This window comes from Thermobia domestica, chromosome 5 (genome assembly GCF_964235325.1).
Source record: "Thermobia domestica chromosome 5, izTheDome1.hap1.1, whole genome shotgun sequence".
In the NCBI taxonomy this organism is placed as follows: Eukaryota; Metazoa; Arthropoda; class Insecta; order Zygentoma; family Lepismatidae; genus Thermobia; species Thermobia domestica.
In genome coordinates, this window is record NC_137458.1 from 19014559 (window position 1) to 19036970 (window position 22412).

At 35.5% G+C, this 22412-nt stretch overlaps 1 protein-coding gene across 1 annotated transcript in view; it reads left to right on the forward strand.

The window, feature by feature from the left end:
* Nucleotides 1-3443: 3443 nt before the first annotated feature.
* The window catches only part of Cipc (Clock interacting protein circadian), a 127620-nt gene continuing 108651 nt past the window's right edge, over nt 3444-22412 (forward strand). Inside the window, exon 1 of the mRNA XM_081758284.1 lies at nt 3444-3832. The gene's annotated coding sequence lies outside the window, so the exon portion shown is untranslated. The remainder of the gene's footprint in view (nt 3833-22412) is intronic.

A 22412-nucleotide genomic window follows, 5' to 3' on the forward strand; every position in this document is an offset into this window, starting at 1 on the left:
TGAAGATGGTCATAATTCCCTTCCTTTATAATATTTACGTGTTTAACAACCCTTTCTTCCTAAGTACTTTGTGGTTTCTTATGGCAAGCATTGTGAAATAACTTCTAACTTTCTCATGTGTTTCATCAAATGTAAGTAATCTTTTTTTTATAATTTCAGAATTAATTCTTTTTAAATTGGATTATTATTATTATTATTATTATTATTATTATTATTATTATTATTATTATTATTATTATTATTATTATTATTATTAGATGTGTATATAGGTATAGGAAGTTATAGGACGGCTGTGTCTGTTCTTTCGTCTGTCGACAGGTAAGAGCAACGCAATAACATTTCTTTAAATTTAAGCATAATAGATTTTCAATAGGTCTTTCGCTAATCTTGTTTTCCGTGTTATTTTGTTAGTTATCTTTTTGGTAACCACTTGAAATTTCCTTATATAAATTTTGTGTTGTTTGCGTGCATAATACATTTATCATGCTGTATTTTCTGGTCAATCATTTGCATATGTAATGAAAAATAAAGATAATTAATTAGACCCTTTTGGTACATTAGAAAACATATCATAATAAGAGTTTCCAAACAAGAGTTTCCAATTAGCTTAGAAAGTTAAATTTTGATCACAATTTGAACAGCTTATTTGATTATTTTTTTTTTAAATATCGTGATTTATATTATTATACGTTGTAGAAAAATCGCAAGAACTCGAAATCTTTCTTTCAGTTTAACGTCCCACGATTATGTTCTTTTAGGCTAAGGGAGGCGATAATTAAGGCAAGTGAATGATGATGGAAGATTTGGTGGAATGAGAATATGGGAGGAAACAGGAGTTCCACAGAAAACACCCACGGACACAATGTTATCCGCTACAAACTTTGTTGGCCGGGAATCAAATCAGGGACCTTACACACAGAGGTAATAAGCATTCTACCATTGAGCTACAATGGTCCTCTTGGATAGAAATCGAATTAACGCTTTGGTGCTTAAGAAAAGCTCGCGGAAAGACTACCAAATTAGTAGTATTAGTTCCTTTGCCCAGAAAAAGTCAGTACTGACTTTAACCCTTAAACTACGGAGGTAAATCTTTAACCCTTAAACTACGGAGGTAAATCTTTAACCCTTAAACTACGGAGGTAAATCTTTAACCCTTAAACTACGGAGGTAAATCTTTAACCCTTAAACTACGGAGGTAATTTATCTTTAACCTTTAAACTACGGAGGTAAATCTTTAACCCTTAAACTACGGAGGTAATTTATCTTTAACCTTTAAACTACGGAGGTAAATCTTTAACCCTTAAACTACGGAGGTAATTTATCTTTAACCTTTAAACTACGGAGGTAAATCTTTAACCCTTAAACTACGGAGGTAATTTATCTTTAACCTTTAAACTACGGAGGTAAATCTTTAACCCTTAAACTACGGAGGTAATTTATCTTTAACCTTTAAACTACGGAGGTAAATCTTTAACCCTTAAACTACGGAGGTAATTTATCTTTAACCTTTAAACTACATTTAGGCCGTGCCTCCATTGCATCCGAATGCGATTGCGAATGCGAATGCGAATTTCCCAGCACGTGTAAATGAATTGGAGTGCCTCGACTAGTTCCGACCTGCGAATTGCGAAAACCGACGAAAAGATGCGAATGCGAACGATCCCAACATGCTGGGATTGTTCGTCCGAATTGATGCGAATGGAGCGTCGTCTGCAGAGAAATTGAGCGCTACGTGAGAGAAGAAAGTTCTTTTTGCGTGAAAGTAGTCGACGGTGCGAGGTGCGGAGATAAAAATGAAAATAATAATGGAAATAGATGTTGATGTTTTAATAAATTGTGTTTTTTATAAAGTTCCATTGTGGATCCAAGGTCATCCAGATTACCACAAACGACACGTCGTGAACAAATTATGGGCAGATGTAAGTAAAGAACTTGGAGTGGAAGATATTTATAATTTTATTTGTTTTCTCTTTAAAATATGAAGATCTAATTAATACACGAACCGCAACTTTTTATTCAATTTATATTTCCTCTTTGTTCCTCAAATAATGATTTTATGAATACATATAATTATTGACTAATATGTTTGAAATAGCAAAAACGGGTTTTTTACTCATGGAGAAAATTTTCTTAGAAAGTTGGTTGATTTTGCAATCTCTAATTTTATTTAGTTTATTTATTTTAAAGTGAACATAGCGGTTACCACAGAAGCATAATAATAACAGGAGCGACATTTGCGACATTCACTCTATTTTGCACACAAAGGAAGTTAATACACTATTATTATTATTATTATTATTATTATTATTATTATTATTATTATTATTATTATTATTATTATTATTATTATTATTATTATTATTATTATTGCTCTGAAAACTTTAAGATATGAATTTTCAAGCAAAAATATTTCACATTGAAGGTTTGAAAGAGATATTACAACTTGATTCGCATTCACAAAACTTCGGATGTAGTAGAGGCACATGAATTCGCAGTTCGCATTCGCATTCGCGTTCGCAGTCGCATTCGGATGCAATGGAGGCGCGGCCTTAAAGTGTTTTCGTAAGGGTTTACAAAGAAGTCCATTTCTTCACTAGTATTTATCGAAGACACATGAAACAAAACGTGTTTTTAAAAAAGTTATTGAAGTACCATTTCGAAATCGCAATATCCGTAGTTAAGACAAGAAACAGGGTATTTTGAAAACAAAATATCCCGTAACATACTTGTTGATTTTGCATGATTAAGATAAAAAGGTTAAACAGTATATTCTAGGACTTTGGCAGGATCAAATTTATTTGACGATCGATTTTTTTAAATCTTGGTTTTCTTTTCGTTTTTAAAATTAGGCTTTTTCTTATTGAAATTTTGTTTCTTAATAGCCAAATCATACTAGTAACACAAAAGATATATTAAGACATCCAAACACCCGTCTTAAGACCATGAAATATAATCATAATATCCAGGTTGAAAATGCAATGTCCTGTTTTCACAAGGAATTATAATATATTGTAATATCTCCTGAGTTTATAAATACCCCCGAGTTTTAATAACCTGGGTGGTAACCTCACATATACATGATACAGAAAGAAAAGAAAAAAAAAACAACATATAAATAATAATAAGGAGTAAAGCTGTAACATTTATTTTAACTTTAACACACGCCCTTGCACTTGTATCTTACATAGAAATCCTCTCTCTCTCTCTAATTTCATAATAAAAGACACACACATAAACATGAGTAAAAGTTATAGTGTGTGTGTGCGTGTGTTAGTACACATGGGAGAAAGTGAAGTAGTGGGAGTACAAGCGGCGAATTAAAAATACTGCACGTGCAAGAGTTTCCGTTGGGGCAATCCGCGGTCCCTCCGGTCACCATAGCAACCCACGTGGCACGTGACACAAGAGCTGCTACGTCACGTGTGAGCAAGTCTGCGATGCGATGACAGAAAGAGTGAACAGCAACAGAGAGGCAAGCGAGCGGCGCGTTTACCTCAGCATTTCACTTCACTTCACAATCCGCATAGCAAAACAACAGACAGTGGGAAAGCGCTCGCGACCGACTCCCGTTTTATTTGTTACGAAGAAAATCTATTTCATATAAACAAACAGATCATTTTCATACATTCATATTTATTTATATATAAGACTATCAGAGACTGTTACAGTGTTTTTGTGGTATTTTTGGCGAATAGTGTTCATTAATTTAAAAAAAAAAAATCATTAATTTAAAAAATCAGCGGTGCAGTTCGAAGAAGATAAAACGTAAAATCGCAAATCGAGTACATTGTTTGAACTTTGAAGTTTATCATCACACTTTAGATGCTTTTCTGTGAGTACATTTTAAAAAAATATTTTTTGTCAACTTTATTTCGTTATAAACATGTTTCGTTAATAATGTATTTGTTTTGCTAGAGTATTTTTTTCATCTTTTTCATCTATATGTATGTGAAAGTGTTTATAATTTATGATAGTGGTTTAGAGAGACTTAATTGAAACAACACGTGCTGAATAAAATATTTACATGCTTGAGTAAAAAAGAAAAAAAGAAAAAGAAAAGAAAGAAAGAAAGAAAAAGAAAAAAGATATGCACTGATCGAACAATTTATGTTTGACCCGACCTGGGCATGATTTAATAATAATAATAATAATAATAATAATAATAATAATAATAATAATAATAATATAAACTACGAGTAACCGCAGTAAACATTCTCACGCCAATTTTTTATAAACAAATCATATTTATGCTGCACTTATTTCTGAAACATTCCTTTGTGAAATACAAAAAAAATGTGAGACTTTTTTTGGGAAAAAGTTCATCCGAAGAAAACTCCCCTGGAAAGTGAACTACCCGTTGTGAATTTTTTTTCGTGAAAATTTACTTATGCCGTGTATTAGGGTTAATAATGAAAACATGTATTTATGAAATATGAAAAAAAAAATATTACAGAAATTATACATTTTTATTTTTATTTTTTAAAAATCAAATCCATTGTTACTTTATTCTAAACATTTTTCATCTTTATGGTCTGTTTCTTAAGCTCCATTCACTTTTTTCAAATCAATATTATTTCTTCCAAATAAAGCGCAACGTACACACTTGACACAAATCTCTCAAACTTTGGTAATTAGTTTTTAATTGGTGAGGAAAATTGTCTGAATCGTTTTTTGCAAACAATCGTCCGGACTTCATAAAAAAAATAATCTATTCTGTACTGAATGGTTATTAATAAAACATACATTTATAAAGTATGAACAAAAACACCTTACTACTTTTTGAGAAAATCATTTGAAAAAACACCTCAAGAGTAAACCAGGCCTGTAGCCAGCCAAAAAATGTAGGGGGGCTGGCTGGAGTTAGGGGGGTTCGATGGAACCATATTATAGTTCACCACCATATTATAGTTCATTTGCCAGTCTACTGTGAAAATTTTAGGGGGGCAGCCAAAATTTAGGGGGGTCGACCCCCCTGGATACAGGATTGCAGTAAACTACCTCTCGTAGAGTTTTCCCCAGAGAAGTGGCTTATATCACAGTATTGTTTTTTTTTTTTTTTTAATTCAACGTTGATTTATGAAATATTAAGAAAATCGTTGCAGCCATTTTTAAGAAAATCGCATTTGTTTTAATTTTCACTCTGCAGTAAACTACTCTTATTTTGGGAGATAGGAAGAAAATTTTAAAATTCAGTTGTGGCCAGTTTGTCCTCTTCCAAAATTTTCTTTCTACACTACCTTCCAGATGTACCCAGAGGTGGGTTTTAGGATGCATGTTACACTCTTGAGGTTTTTTTTTTTTTTGTTTATTTGTTTATTTGTTTTTTTAAAGTTGTGGTGAGGGAGCAATTTTTCATTGAAAATAGCAGGATCGAACTTTATACTGTAATGAAACTTTGAAGAACAGAAAAAGTTTCGAAATTAAATAAAATTTAGTCTATAAACCAAATTATCTTGGGTTTGTCATAACTAGAGATCGGATGTTTAGGCATTAAAATCCTGGAAAGTAGGCAGGCAAATAGGCACTTATAATTAAAAAAAATAGGCACTAAACTAAATCGAAATAATGAACAGAAGTGCTCAATACAATTAAAAGATAAATTCAACTCATAGATAATGTTCAAAGAATATAGGAACACACCTGTTTGTTAATATCTTCTTTTACTGTATATAGAAAAACGAAGCTTGACATGTATTCCATATATATTTGGTAAATACATTCTATATAGCACTTTATCATTTCACATAACAGTTCAAATTTTATGCACTTTACCAGAATACACAGCAGTCCAAAGTTTTACAGCACTTTATGTGTACACATAGTAGTCCAAAGTTTTACAACATCTTATAACTACAAATAGCACTTATATAGCCTATATATTGGAAGAGGCAGAATCCTTTCTTCAAATACTAAATTATATATTTTTCCTCAAAGGCTTATTTTGAAGAAAATGTATAGAGTAGGCAACATTAGGCACTAAAGCAATTATTTAGGCAGGAAAGGGTGAAATAGGCAAAATAAAATTGACTTAAATTGAAACTATAACCCCCCATATAAACTTTAAAATGTTAATTTTAATCCTTAACCCCCGACGTCAGAATTTTTCACATAAACCCCGACGTGGAGTCCCACGGATTCCGAAGTATAATCTATATATTTGTGTAGGTAAAAATTACTGTTTTTAAACTTTAACTTCTTTTGCTTATATTTTAGTGCTTTATGTATATTATAATGTATTATTGCATACGCGAGTTAAAAAACAAAGGGTACACACTACATCAAATATCAGCTACGTTAACAATATGACCATATTACTTTTTTTGTTGTTGTTAGAAAAGGATATCAGAATACTCTGAAACCACAGCATCTTTAACAAACACAATAGTTTATAAACCTGCAGGGCACGAATATCACCAATGTTCCTGCACTCTACTTCTTGTCTGTTTCGTCCGTAATAAAAATTCACCCGTAGCTAGCTTTATCAGATGAAATGTCACTGTCATTTTGTGCTATCTCTGACTTGCTTTCATGGTCACTTTGACTGACGGCCTTTTCATCACCCACATCCGAAAACAATACATGAGAAAAATCCCTACACATTGTTCTTTTGACTTTCTCTGCAAATTTTTGGTCCAGAAGCCTTAACTGTGGACGGCGGAGACATTTTCGAAGTGGGTTGTGACCAAACAATTCAATTTCGACAGATATAATTTAAATCTACATCATCTGCTGGAAACGGCACAGAAATATTACATAAACCCTGAAATGGAGTCCCATGGACTCCGCTCAAACGCTCGAGCAGCACTGAAATAAATTTCCAGCACGCCAGAACAGCGTTCAAACTCAACTAACTAGAAGGTACTGAGAAGGGCGTAGAACTACACAAAAAATAAAAGAACATAGTATATAGGTATTACTCGCAGAGTCCGTGAGACTCCACGTCGGGGGTTAAGGGTTAATTATATCTTTAAAATTAAAGAATTAGGTATTTTGCCTAACATCTGGTCTTTAGTCATAACCAACCCCTGCCTCTTATATCATTTTTTTCTATGTGGGTGGGTGGTGCGAATAGTACGGTAAATTTGATGGTCGGAATTAGTACCCAGCACTTGGGTGATGGGCTTCTCTGATACTTTCTACCATATCCATTGGAATATACTACTTCTTATCGAATAACATTCTAACAGTGTAAGTATTTCTTCTTCTTTTACCAGTTATCTTTAATATTGCTCTTTTCTGTTGTGACATTCGTAAAATAACAGAAAAGAGTATTGATTTGCAGTTCGATTTTTTATTCGAAGACACTTCAAATACGCTGGTCTCTCACGCCACTCACTAACTTATCAACACCAGGATAAATGTTTCTTTCCTTTCATTCACATGTATTTCCTTTTATATCGTGTTTCCTCGTCATGTCTCATCTGAGAATTTACTAATTATTGCAATTTTTCATAGTTTCTATTAAATATATAACTTTCGGGTTCGATTCCTGGAAAAATTATTCGGATCACACGTTAAGCTGTTAACCTCCGTCTTGTATAGGCTTTTTTTTTTTTTTTTTTTTTTTTTTTACTGAAAGGGACAATAAAATCCCATTCAACCAAACCACTAAATATGTAACTTTGTTCTGATATTTTGGGCGTCCATTAGTTATTGCAAACTTATATATTGAGATTGAAGCTCGATATTCAATTCTGTACAAAGGATTACCATCGTTTCTCTGCAAGTGTGTTTACTTTATCTTTCATTAACATAATAGATTATTATTTAAAGAAAAAGACACAAGGATATTGTGTTTGTAGTATTTAGGCATTTCTGAGTGAGAGTGCACTTTCCCTCCCCTTCGTTGTCCATAATGTTTTAGCATATTTAAAATTATGGCTTTTAGATTTGTTCTTTCTGGAGAAAGGGGGCGGCAAATAATGTCTTTTCACGGGGCGGCAAATTGCCTAGAACGAGCCCTGGCTCAACCCACGTAATAACTAGTTCTATGATCAGCATAGCAAGTTGACTTATATTATTACTATGTAATTATTTTATTGTTATTATTTATTCCAATGATACTAGTAATGGTGCCTAGAATTCCTAAGTCAATATAGCATCTTTATTTTGATAAATTGTAGGTTGATGTTCAAAAATAGTAATAGAAAATTATTTTCGTTCGTGAATACTAGACCTAGGGGTGAAAAGAGTTTTAAGAGTCCCTATCACTGCGAAATTAAAATACCGCTAATATTACAGTAATTATGTGATATCTTCAAATAGATAAAAGATAATCGAAAAGTGGATCAAGACCTCCCTAGACGATGTTATTTTGCATGAGGTACCGTTATCACGAGTCACCTAGTAGCTTTCCGTTTGCAGTTATTTAGAAACGCGAAAATAAATGCCGATTTTCTAAATGGCAGGAAATCGAAAGCCGATAAATGAGTCGTAATAACGGTATCTCACGCAAAATAATATTGTCTAGGGAGGTCTTGTTCCACTTTTTGATTATCTTTTATCTATTTGAAGATATCATAGAATTACTGTAAAATTAGCGGTATTTTAATTTCGCCGTGATGAGGCCTCTTCCGGGAATCTGAGAAATTTTAACAACCGGGTCAGGCAAATCGGCCGAATTCCAACACTGCATATACGCCTATATTGATCCTATTGCTAATATAGGGTTACTGTATTTTTTCAAATGCAAAAATAGAGAGAGAAAAATTTGAAGAAGTTATTTTTATGACATACCTTTGATATATTTTTCATTACCTCTAAACTTGCTTCAGGACTTTTTTTTTTTTTTTTAAGATATGATATTATCATAGTATTTTGAACATGTTATAGTCTATGTTTCAATTTATACAAACATATTAGTATCAATTAAACAGTGTTGTTAATCAAGCTATTTCCCTCGTTTATCTGCTGAACATTTAATATTTATTTCAATCCTGTAAGTCGTGCATTTATAATTATGTCTAAGTATAGTACTATAATCAAGGGCGCCGATTTCTCTGTAAATTTGGGGGGGGGGGCACTCAGACGCAGAAGGTATATAGAGGATGTTAAGACAAATTGCATTCAAATTATGTCAAATATTGTATGTTCATAAATACACTAGGGGGCCCACGTGAGCTTTGGGGGCCCGGCCCCTCCACGATCGGCGCCCTTGAATACCCACATAGCACACTGCGTCCCTGGGATGTTCCATTTTGATCCCAACCAATAGACATCCCTTCGTGGTCCCGTTGAATATCCCGTATCCCGGAATATTACCGGACATCTGGATCTCCCGCGAAAATCCTGTGGATATCCCGGGAGCACATTCAGATAATCGCGGGATGTCCCGTCGTCCGTTGCGGGCTCAGTCTCGGACATCCCGTGGACGTACTTGTGCTATGTGGGATATAATATTAATATTTTAACACAAATAGTAAGTATATTTTTTAAAACAATACACAATCAGTAAAATTTCATTTATGTATTACTAAAAACATACACTCGTATGCAGGCAAGCACCCAGAAATGTTTGCAGGGCGGGTTTCAAATTATTTCGGGGCGAGGGCTCTAATACGTGTATGTAATATTGAACCTGTCTTATTGTGCACCCAAAAAGAGGATAAGTAATTGTTAAAAAGTTACTGCCATCTATATTTTTAGAAAAAAAATGATAGAACTAGATTATTTTTATAAGAGTACAGATGATCCGTAAAATCAAATTTTACCGTATATCTATAATTTCTCTGTCAAACAAGTATGGTACTGTTAAGAAACTGTACAAATGTTAGTCGTTTTACGAAATTGAAAGGGGGCTCCGAACACGGTGGACATCTCCTCCGTGGATGCGCCCCTGCTCGTATAGATGTAATCAAGGGCGCCCATCAGGGGGTGCAAGGTGGAGCGCTTGCCCCACCCCTTTAGAGGAAATAGTGCTTCGGAAGATCGAAAACCCAATAGATACTTTAGAATAGTTACTGCAAAATTTGAACTACATTTGAAATGTCGCTTATACTTGTCCCCCACCCCCTTGCAAACCACATCATGGGCACCCTTGGATGTAACGATACTGTACAGGCGTAATGTAGAACAGAAGAAATTAATTCATATATTCAGGAATGCACTGGTCTAATCAGCAAATTACATTTGGAAGATGTATACTCATTAGATGTGTAGCTTGCACGTTTTGTGTGTAGGGGGGTGGGTCCGGAGGAGTGACTTTTTCAGGGAAACCAGACTTTAATATACTAAAAGCAAACCGAAAGTCTTCTTTGAGTATACTCTATGAAAGTATTAAATACTCACCATGCATGTGTGTCATTATTATTATTATTATTATTATTATTATTATTATTATTATTATTATTATTATTATTATTATTATTATTATTATTATTATTATTATTATTATTATTATTATCAGTATGCTACCTTATCGAAACATGGATCTTGACAGTGCGTGAAGTTACCAATGATTTTTTTCATAATAAGGGAAACAAAAAAATCTTTACCGAAGAACATTTGTTTAATTTTGTATTTACATGAGTTTAACTGTTAAATAAAATCTGGAAGCAAGTCAAACTTACACACGGTTATGTAAAACTAAAGTAACAAATTCGTAATTGTATGGAATCCAATTAGGCAAGTGATTTTTAACATGTTAATATGTGATTTAAATTATTTATTAATTTCCTCCCCCCTTATGTTCTTTACATTCTGAATTTTCTGTAAGTTTTAAAATAGTTTAATTGTACACATTAAGATAGTAACTTCATTTCGGGGAAAGAGGTTCTTTGGTAGGGCCGGAATCTCATTTGCCCTTCTTGCCCGTGCATGTACCCCTGAAGGGAGAGGGAAGAAATGTGAATTTAAACGGGTTAAAATGAAATATAAACATAAGCAAACAGTATACCGGTAAACGTTGCCTTTTAAAAAAAATTCTTCTCTTTTCTGAAGCCAAAGAGAGAGAGAGAGAAAGAAAGAAAAAGATGCAAGCGGAAAATAACTGGAAATTTCTGATCTTTCACTGGTTTTTAAACGGGGCAAAAAAGAATTTCAAAAACGGATGGTATCTGGCATAAACCGTATGCAATTACATTGAAATAGTTCTAATATCGGATTTTCCTCTCAAGAGTCACATTTAACATACCCTAAACAACTACTTTGTAATTCTTATAGATACATATGTCATTGTACGCTATTGACATAAAATGTTCTTTTATTTGTATCGAAAAATTTATACATTTTAAACTTTAGGAAAGACTCACATTACATTATTAGATAAAAAAAAAAAAAAAAAAAAGACCACAGATACTTTTTTAGCTGAATGGAGTATTCGTACATTTTGTTTTAGAAAAAGTAAAATGAAATGAAATATTTGAGTTTAACTTGCAACGTTTATGCCTGCTAGGCTAACAGAGAGAGTTCAACTAATTGACAAAGGGTGATATCTCAAAATCTCACTTTTTCAGACGTAAAGAAAAAATAATAATGACGTAGACAGGAAAGCAGTTAAATATTTAATAACTCGTCATCTATTCCAGATAATAATTATTGAAAATGAAATGAAATTTTTGAGTTTTACGTCCCACGGATATGCCGGCTAGGCGAAAGGAGACGATGATGATGAGAAATGAGTGAAAATGGTAGAATGACAATAGTGGGAGGAAACGGGAGAACCCCGAGAAAAACCGCGCACACGGTGTTTGTCCACCACAAAGTTCACACGGCCAAGCTGGAATTAAACAAGAGACTCCATGCATCAGTGGTGAACGCTCTACCACTGAGCCACCGCGGCCCCTAGATGATAATTATGAGAAATATATGATCAATTATTGCATATTTAACTTTTTTTCCTCCTCTGTGGAATTATATTTCTTTCTTTATGTCTGAAAAAGAGAGATTTTGAGATACGACCCTTCGTTAAATAATTGACGTGATGATTGCGATGATGGAAGTGTATGAAGTGTATGATGATGGAAGAATGGTGGAATGAGAGTGTGGAAGGGAAAGGGAGAATCCCGAGAAAATCCACGTAGATGATGTTGCCCACCACAAACATCTTAGCGGGGAATCGAATCAGGTACTCCATTCACCAGAGGTAAGTGCTCTAACACTGACGCACCGTGCCCGCATATTTTGCTTTAGAAAACTGGCAACCCTACAAGCACTATCATTATTATTATTATTATTATTATTATTATTATTATTATTATTATTATTATTATTATTATTATTATTATTATTATTATTATTATTATTATTATTATCCTTCCTTTTTCCTTTTAATTTAATCATACGTTGTTTGTTACTATTATGACTTGTTAAACGTTCTAAGCTTGTCGCCAGAACTGAAATCTATATTGTAACACTTTTAGCAACAGTGCCCTTGAACAGTGCTTCCAAATCACCCCGTGTCAGTGATGCCAACCCATGGGGTAAATCCCAATATTGTGGGATTTTTTGTCTGATTTCTTAAAATGAGATAAAGGGATTTTCGTAAAAATTGACAGGAGTTACAAGATTTTTCATATATTTATTTCCTTCACACTAAGAAAATGGTCTATAGGCGAGCGAGTAGACAAATGGGTCTTCAATAAATGTGAAAATAATGCTAATTGTCAAATTTTGTTACTATAAAATGCATGTTGGTGTAACGTAATTGTACTTGGGTATTAAAAAGTAAAAAAAAGATGAAAGGAAGAACAGAATTAACGGAAGAATAAAACGAGAGACATCCAACTTCCAAAACATTCCATACGAAATGACTGAAAAATGGAGTTTACCTAGTTGTATTACGTTCAGTGTAAAATCATGGCACAAGAGACTAATGGAAATACTAAACTCATAACAAAATGTACTTATTTTCTTCAGCATTGTTAATTGTCTCTTTCAAACAGGGAAAATATATGTCCATAAGCTGTTTTGATAAACGTAAGCAAGCAGAATTTCTGAACAATTCACTCATATATTGAAGAAAATAACTCATATACACTAACTTTATTGTTCATGTGTTCAAAGTTTTGAAAATTTTGATTTCGAGGGAAATTCCAGAGCAAAATGGGAATTTATGCCTCTCGAGATGGGATTTTATATAATTTCAGGTTGGTATCACTGTCCCGTGTTCTATGCAACTGTCAGACGGCAGCGTTCCTTAACCAGACAGTAGAAGTGTCATCATCAGTCAAATTGTTACCGGCCGGCAAATAAATCCATTTATTTATAACTTTTATGCAATCGTGACTCAACACTAAGCCTAGATTTTATTATTCCTATTACCAGCATATACAAATAGAGGGAAATGAGGCAAGCAGACACTTGTAATACATTAGCAGTATATTTCCTCGTGTAGATAAAGCAAAAGATAATTGGTGTTGAATTGAAGCACGTGGAATGACAGTTAAAAATGCTCATTAAAGCTGATAACGCAAAAAGTGTCTAAATACATTGTGAAATAATAGTGTATACGCTAAACATGCGTTGATTGCATGGACACTGCTAAACACTAATATGAGCTCCACCTTTGCAATTTCCTGTCAAACGTGAAAGGAACTTGTGTGCTTGCCTGTTTGTATAGCGTACAGTTTAGTTTATTTAGCCGTAGTGATGAGATACACGTGTATGAACTTGCTATTCATTTTTTTTTTTTTTTTTTAGGAACTTGTATTATACACGCATATAATGTTAATGTTTTGCGACTTACTAATTAAAAAAGTAATACACGTGTAAGTTAAGAAGGGGGTTTGGGACGAGCAGGGGGTATCGATATAATTATGGCTGTTAAATTGTTTCAATGCAACTGTCAATATTCAGAAAAATGGAATGAAATCTCAAGTTTGATGTCCCACGCCTATGCCGATTAGGCTAAAGAAGACGGCGATGATGAGAAATGAAAGAAATGGTGGAATGAAGAAAGTGAGAGGAAACGGGAGAACCACGAGAAAACCCACGAACACGGTGTTTGTCTACCACAAAGTCCACACGGCGCGAGCTGGGATCGAACCAGGGACCCCAAACACCGGAGGTGAACGCTCTACCATCGAGCCACCGTGACAAGTACTTGTTGTTGATGTTGAATCATAAAACCAGGCTCTGCGTTTTCAAGTCTTCCATCACTAATTGCTCGGTGAAAGGGAGATAATTTGACGCAGCACAACAGAGAAAAGAAAGGAAGATTGTGTTTTAAAATTCAAATGAGTGTCCTTTTTTTTTTTTTTTTTTTTTTGTCTACTGCAGTAGACTTTCTTAGTTGTATTTCTTCCACGATGGGAAGAAAGAAAAAAGATACGAAATTTAAACACGTAAAGAAGAGTTACTTGAAGTACGTATTTGCAAAATATCGTGTTCAAGACCTTGTTCTTATCACAAAAAGTTTCCGTGAAAAGTAAAAATTGTCACGATTTTGTTGACAGCTAGCAGGCAACCTTGTTGCTGACAGATTGCAAAATATATCGTTGCATTAGGCCTTTCTACAGAATCAAACCCATAAATATTTTTTCTTCTCTTTCTTCTCACATATCAGAGTTTCTATCTCTGTGATAATTTTTGGGAAGTAGATATATTTTGTTTGGTATCAGCAGAGCGATTGTTGTTTTTGTTTTTGACTAACAGAGATGTCAGTAAGGGTGAAACATAATATTAGCTTCCCGTTCCCTACTCCCACCCTTTCACTACTCAGATTACTATAAGAAAAGTTGTACTCCCATTAAGATTAGGGATGGCCACAAAGTTCCGGTTCCGGCGGAACCGGTTCTCAGAGATCCGGTTTCCAGAACCGGTTCCAGATCTGGATCTGAAAACCCGGTTCCAGAACCGGATTTTTGAAACCGGTTCCAGACCTGGATCCGAAAGCCCCCAAAGACCCGTAAAGGAGGCACACCTTCAAAAATAATGCAAAGAGGACCATGCGCTTGTGCCTTCCCCGCCCAGACCCGCTTGTGACCCCAGAAAAAAAATTTGGTCGACCAGTGGGTGTTTAGCCAAATGAGTTGGCCAGTTTGCATGTTTAGCCAATGAGTTTGCCAGTTACCCAGTTTATTTAGCCAAATGAGACAAGCTGCCGCCGCCTGGGCGCCTGTCTGTCGCTTCCACCATTTCATCTAGCATACTGTTCACAGCTTGCCAGCAGCTCGGGTTTAGCGTAGGGATGGTCACAAAGTTTCGGTTCCAGCGGAACCGGTTCCAGACGTGAATCCGAAGAACCGGTTCCAGACTTGGATCCGAAGAACCGGTTCCAGACCTGGATCCGAAAAACCGGTTCCGGAACCGGATCTTCTAGAACCGGATCCGTTCAGACCCGAAAACCGGTTCCACCAGGAACCGATTCTGGCCATCCCTAATTAAGATATGAACTTTTGAATAGGCTCACAGAAATGGAACACTTGTTAATCATCAGACTGTGAATATTATCGAGTGCATAAGTTTTAAATGTGTCATTTCTCGACCATAAAAATTCACTTGAATGGTAAATCTTATCAGTGCAATTCTTCCTATGGAGATTCCAGAAATCATTCAGGAAATTCAATTGGAAGTGGTCTGTTGATCGAACGTGAGACCACCTTTATTTGAAAAAGCATTCACCAGATTCGTCCCTATGTTTTAAGCTTTCTTTCTCAAAATCTCGCAGAAATTTGTAAAAAGAAAAAAGAAAATCTTCACTTTGAATATGTCTGTTTGTATTCGTAAATATAGGCCATAAAAAAACAAAAAAATATCTTAATTATGTGTAGATTTTGTTCTAAGAGTATTTTGGTCTCTCAAGGATTTATTTCATTTATTATTATTATTATTATAATATTATTATTATTATTATTATTATTATTATTATTATTATTATTATTATTATTATTATTATTATTATTATTATTATTATTATTATTATTATTATTATTATTCAGTAGAAAGCTTTCCTTTCTGGCTGCTAGCTTAAATATTAGGGCGTGCATTAATTTTTAAAAATCCACCACTAGCTGAACCTGTGCTCTCTACACAGCGCATCATTCAGATATGAGCATGAATCTCCTTATCATTCATCACAACATCTGTACATCCCCCTTTACAGACACAAGTAAAAGACGTCTTGATAAAAATCGGCAAGGGATACCATAAAGGGGAAACTTTTTTCGATTATTTTTTCAATACCTCGCACCGTTTGTAAGATTTGAGCCTATTTCCAGTTGGAGTTTCTAATTCATGTATGATAAGTGTTTTTTTTTTCTTCTTGCATGCAGTATGTAATAAGCAAGTACATTACACATACATAATTAATTATGTCAGTGATATTTGGTGTTCATTCGACAAAACACTCCAAAGAATAAAAATTCATCTTGGACTGGAGAAATGGTTATCCTTCGTTTTTCATTTTCATTTGGTCATGAAACAAACTCCTGAAAGTTATACAACCCCTGTATACAACTATGTTATGTTGCAATATATAATTCATAGGGTATGATACTATTTTTTTAAATTTCAACACTTCCAGTATACCCTAAAAGATCTAATAAAGAAATAACAGCCATTTAAAAAAATATATGCAATTAGAACTGGACAATCTACACAAAATTTGGAATCGACCAGTGAAAACGGGACGTGTCTAGCACTTGTGGTTTTCGAGATCTCATTGTCGAAAGGATTGGAGACAAACATATAAACTTTTCTTGACCGTAAACATATAAACCTGGCATTTTAATATATAGGTCAATATGTCAGTAAATTGAAAATTCAGATCTTCTAAAATAATAGTAGGGTCCATAATGTTGGACGTAATCTCGTGAGCATTCAGTTTTGTGTCGTCAGTAAAAGGCGGTTGGGAACCACTGACCTTAACTTAAGTGTATTCCGTTGTCGTAGACGTTTATCAGTAAAGTCTGGCATCACATCAGTAATAAAAGAAAAGAAAGAAAAGCTGGAATGTGCTGCACTAATCTGCTCCGTAATACGTATCCTGAAGTTTGTGTTTAGTTGTTTTAAGGTTGGTTTAAAGGAACAAGTTTTGTCGATAGATGTCGCTACAATCTTCGTATCTCCCTCTCATGTATTTTCTACCTTTCACGAAAATTCACAATTTCTCTTACAAATTTCAAACTACAGACTTCAAATTTTTAGCGAAGGAACTTCATAACCTATCGAAGGCAAGAATCGGTGCCGATTTTTTATTTAGAATTTTCTTCATTATTGAAACAGTACATTGTTATAGATTTCGATATCCAATTTAAAAAATTAAGCCATTTCAACAATGAAGAAAATTCTAAATAAAAATCGGCACGGATTCTTTCCTTCGATAGGTTATGAAGTTCCTTCTCTAAAAATTTGAAGTCTATAGTTTGAAATTTGTAAGATATTGTGATTTTTCGTGAAAGGTAAAAATATATATGAGAGATACGAGGACTGTAGTGACATCTATCAACAAAACTTGTCCCTTTAAACCAACCTTAAACATTAATATAATCAAGATAAGTTCGTTTTCCTAAAAACAAATATTACCATGTTCTTCTAAGATGCAGATCCACATGCTGAAACACTGACCCCTACGCCCCTAACAATAGGCTTACCAGACGTACCTTTTCAAGACTCTTCTTCAGGGCATACACTTTTGTATTTCTTTTTCTGCAGGGACCGCGGTGGCTCAGTGATAGAGCGTTCACCTCTGGTGCATGCCCTAACAGTACAAGATGTGCTAGGCATGTGCCATTTAGGTGTCCCAGCTACTTTTTAGGTACCCGGCACTTGACACATATGATATTCATGTGCTAAGTATGTACTTCAGCTACCTACAGTTTTAGGTATTTGTTACACCTAATTGATATTTGCAACTGTGTACCACAAATATAGCATTTATATACCTGGCTCAGTTTCGCACTGTGATAGTCATTTCTTTTTATGTCGTCACTTGGAACATATATCTGTCATGTTCTAGGTACGTCCTTTAGGTACATACTGTTTCAGATACTCTAACAGCACAAGATATGCTAGGCATGCACCATTTAGGTGTTCTAAATTCATCTCCCATATTTAATGCATTTATTGCTTCTTCTTCTAAGCGATTGTGTGTTAGAAGCAACAAACGCATCAACTTTATTAGATGGCAACTCTTGCCGATCATTTGAAAGTGAATATGGAAGAACTATATAAAATAAAGTAAATAGACAGTCGTCATTTTGTTATAAAATTACATGGCGAGCAGATTTTATCTGATCCCAAACGGTTATCGTCGAATATACACGGTTAAAGGAGCACTCTGATTAACTAAATTCAAAAGACCTCAACAATTTATCCCTCTACAAGCGACGTTTTCTTCATCGCCTCCGTCGCCAAGTCAGAAGAGCACGCGGCTAGTAATCCAAAGGTTGGTGGTTCGCCCCCATCCTGGGGTACATTTTTTTTTTTTTTTTTTTTTACTTGTTGAAAGTGTTGTTTAGACTCAACTTAATGTAAACACATTACGCATATAGGCGATTTAACATATTTTGGGGGAGTAATTTTGTGGTTCATTGACTCTTACGGTATGGGGAACATAGCTAGAACATACTAGGCACGTTGCCCAAGTACATGTCAGGCATGTGCCTAGGGGCGGACATAGACTGTGACTATCACTTGCCATCCATATGATTTCTCTCTCAGAGGTACGTAAGGCGCATACTGGACACATTCCCATGTATCTGAGGGAACATGATAGGCATATGCCTGCTACGTAATTATGCTGTTAGAGTGGGCTCCTTAGTTCGTAACAGTTCGCGCCAATTGAGCTTTTGTAGTGGACAAACACCGTGTGTGTGAGTTTTCTACTGGTTCTCCAGTTTCCTCCTTCTTTCTTCATCCCACCATTTCATTCATTTCTCATCATCACCGTCTTCTTCAGCCTAGCCGGCATAACCGTGAGACGTAAAACTCATTTTTTTTCTGTAAGTAGAGTATTCTTTTTCGTTCTGTATTGAGAGTTTTATACGGTCGAGAAGAGTGAGCAGATGATTAGGCGGATCATGACGTGTAAGATAAAATTAATCGTAGGAAATTAAACCGTAAAATAATTAGGGAAAATAACGAGTCATTTTGAATGATTCCAAATAATAATATCGAATGTTGTCAGTTGCGTACACAGAATTTCATCAAGCGATCCAAGCTGCCTAGATCATATCGTTTCAAACGTAAAATACTGTATGACGGTAACAAAATCGCAGCCCATGTTATTCCGAACACAAGAAACCGTGCAGCTAGCGATCCGTCCAATATTGTCAAGGCTTATTTTTTGCCTATTTTAGATCCATCTTTAAATCAGAGCATATCTCAGAATGGTGTTAAGAGAATGTCCAGGAATTATATGCTGTAGGGAATCTCTTGCACATTCATTACATATTTTTAGTTTGTGTATGTATAACTTTCTTCATACTAATGATTTCTCGAATTCGAAATACGGCATGTTAAAATTTAGCATTTCGACGATTCTGAACAGCTCCAGAAACCATACACTTTTCCCTACAGGTAAAAAAGAAAAAAACTCTTATATTGATGTGAAGAATATCAAATCTAATCCAATCAAAATAACAGCTTGAAGCAGGCCCGCAACCAGAGGGGGCTAGGGGGTCCTGGCCGTCCTAAACTTTTCATGGCCCCTCCAGACCTCAATACAAAATGCTCTTATTAATACCAATAAAAAAGAATGTCTGCCCCCCTAACATATTCATGCGCCTTGAAGTGGCGTTAAAAATCGAACATCTTCATCTTTGCGTACGCCAGTAATCATTATCTGGACATATTCCCTCGAATTATTGCAAAATAAACTCTTAATTTTGCAACCTGCTAACCCTACTTTACGAAACCTTGCACATAGAATGTTAATTTATATATCTGTAGTTTGCAACGCTGAGTATCATGCGGAACATGGAAGGAGAGAGCACAGCAGCAGAGTTGGTGATTCTCTGGAATTTGAGAGCACGTGGGTTGAGTCTTGAGATGTTGTATTAGGTGGAAGGTAAGGTAAGGATATGTTTCGAAGTAACGGCGCTTGAAGGCTTTTTGTCAGACACACAGGATTTGTGTTTTTTCTTATTTTTCCCCTTTCCTTCTCACATTAATAACCTTCAAGGAAATGAGACGCAGACAATGGAATGGAAACCAGACAAAGGGATATCGGGCAGACGGCGCAGAAAATTAGTTCTTTCCGAGAAGAAAGTCCAGGTGCGAAACTTCTCAAGCTTTCCTTAATCCACATAGACATCAACGCTACTGTACAAGAGACAGTTTCTGGGGAAAACATCAGCATAACTTATATTACTGTGCTTATCAGCTGTCACAATGATGCAATGTATTTAGTACAACGGGTTATTCAAAATTACAGTATCACATGTACAAAGTTAACATTATTAGCGTTTACCATTTAACTGTAATCAAAGGAGGCCTAAATAAGAAGCATAACCCCATAATTCCTAACTTTTATGCAGCTAACCTACGAAACATGCATAGAACATGCCCATGAAATGCAGGGCCGATCCCAGGCAATTTGTCGTCCTGTACATGGGCGCCCGAAGGAGAGGGCAGGGTGGAGCCAGAGTTCCCCCTGGGTCATGAAAATGTATTAAATTTTTTAGGATTTTCTTAACACAAATAAAAAAAAATACCAAATGTAATATAGCAACCTGGGATTTGAGCCCCACTCTAAAAAAAATTCTTCGGGCGCCCATGGACCTGTACAATGGTATAATTTACCACCCCCTTTTTTCCAGAAAGAACAAATCTTAAAAGCCATGATTTTAAATGCTATCCCATCATGAACAACAAAGGGGAAGGAAATTGCACTCGCACTCAGAAAGGCCTAAACACTACAAATACAATCTCGTTGTGTCTTTTTTTTTCTTTAAATAATAATCTATTATGTTAGTGAAAGATAAAGTAAACACACCTGCAGAGAAAAGATGGTAATCCTTTTTATATAATTCAATATCGAGCTTCAATCTCAATATATCAGTTTGTAATTACAGTGCAACTAGTTTTTTTTATCTTCATTTCTTGATTTTCCTTCTACATCTGTTATTTTTTAAAAAATTGTTTCCACTTTCTTTGGTAAGGAACTTGTTTGTGACAGATGCAAGACTAGTTTTAATATAAAAACTGAAAACTAAATGGAACAGGCGTTTTTGTATTTGACAACAATCAAGCAATTCATGCTGGAAGTTGTTTGACCATTTCTTTATCACTGTCCATATGTTTATTAGATTTCACAGAATAAAATTCTGAAGTCGAGTCCATCATTTTGACTTATCCTGTATCTCTTCAGTGTTGCAAACTAATGATTAGGGATGGCCACAAAGTTCCGGTTCCGGCGGAACCGGTTCCTCGAGGAACCGGTTCTCGGAGATCCGGTTTTCAGAACCGGTTCCGGACCTGGATCCGAAAACCCGGTTCCAGAACCGGATCTTAGGAACCGGTTCCAGACCTGGATCCGAAAACCCGGTTCCAGAACCGGATCTTAAGAACCGGTTCCAGATCTGGATCTGAAAACCCGGTTCCAGAACCGGATCTTAGGAACCGGTTCCAGATCTGGATCTGAAAATCCGGTTCCAGAACCGGATCTTAGGAACCGGTTCCAGACCTGGATCTGAAACCTCCAAAGACCCGTAAAGGAAGCACAAAGTTCACCTTCAAAAATAATGCAAAGAGGACCATGCACTTGTGCCTTCCCCGCCCAGACCTGCTTGTGCCCCAAGAAAAAAAATTTGGTCCACCAGTGGGTGTTTAGCCAAATGAGTTGGTCAGTTTGCCTGTATAGCCAATGAGTTTGCCAGTTACCCACTTTATTTAGCCAAATGAGACAAGCTGCCTCCGCCTGGCGCCTGCCTGTCGCTTCCACCATTTCATCTAGCATACTGTTCACAGCTTGCCAGCAGCTCGCGTTTAGCGTAGGGATGGTAACAAAGTTTCGGTTCCAGCGGAACCGGTTCCGCGAGGAACCGGTTCTGTTTCAGAACCGGTTCCAGACCTGGATCCGAAGAACCGGTTCCAGACCTGGATCCGAAGAACCGGTTCTAGACCTGGATCCGAAGAACCGGTTCTAGATCTGGATCCGAAGAACCGGTTCCAGGCCTGGATCCGAAAACCCGGTTCCGGAACCGGATCTTCAAGAACCGGATCCGTTCAGACCCGAAAACCGGTTCCACCAGGAACCGGTTCTGGCCATCTCTACTAATGATGCTATAATATCACAAACGTCAAAAAGTTTGGAAATCTCTGAAGTGGGATGGGCGACGTAGTTAACATCTAAACTGACTTACAATCGGATATTTTGACCAAGATATATGATGTATTTCGAATAGATAGGAATCTATTCGTCCCTTCGTTCTCCCTCTATTCTTCTTCTTCTTCTTCTTCTTATTATTATTATTATTATTATTAATATAATAATAGTACACTGGAAGTAAAATTTAGCATAAGAATGTAGG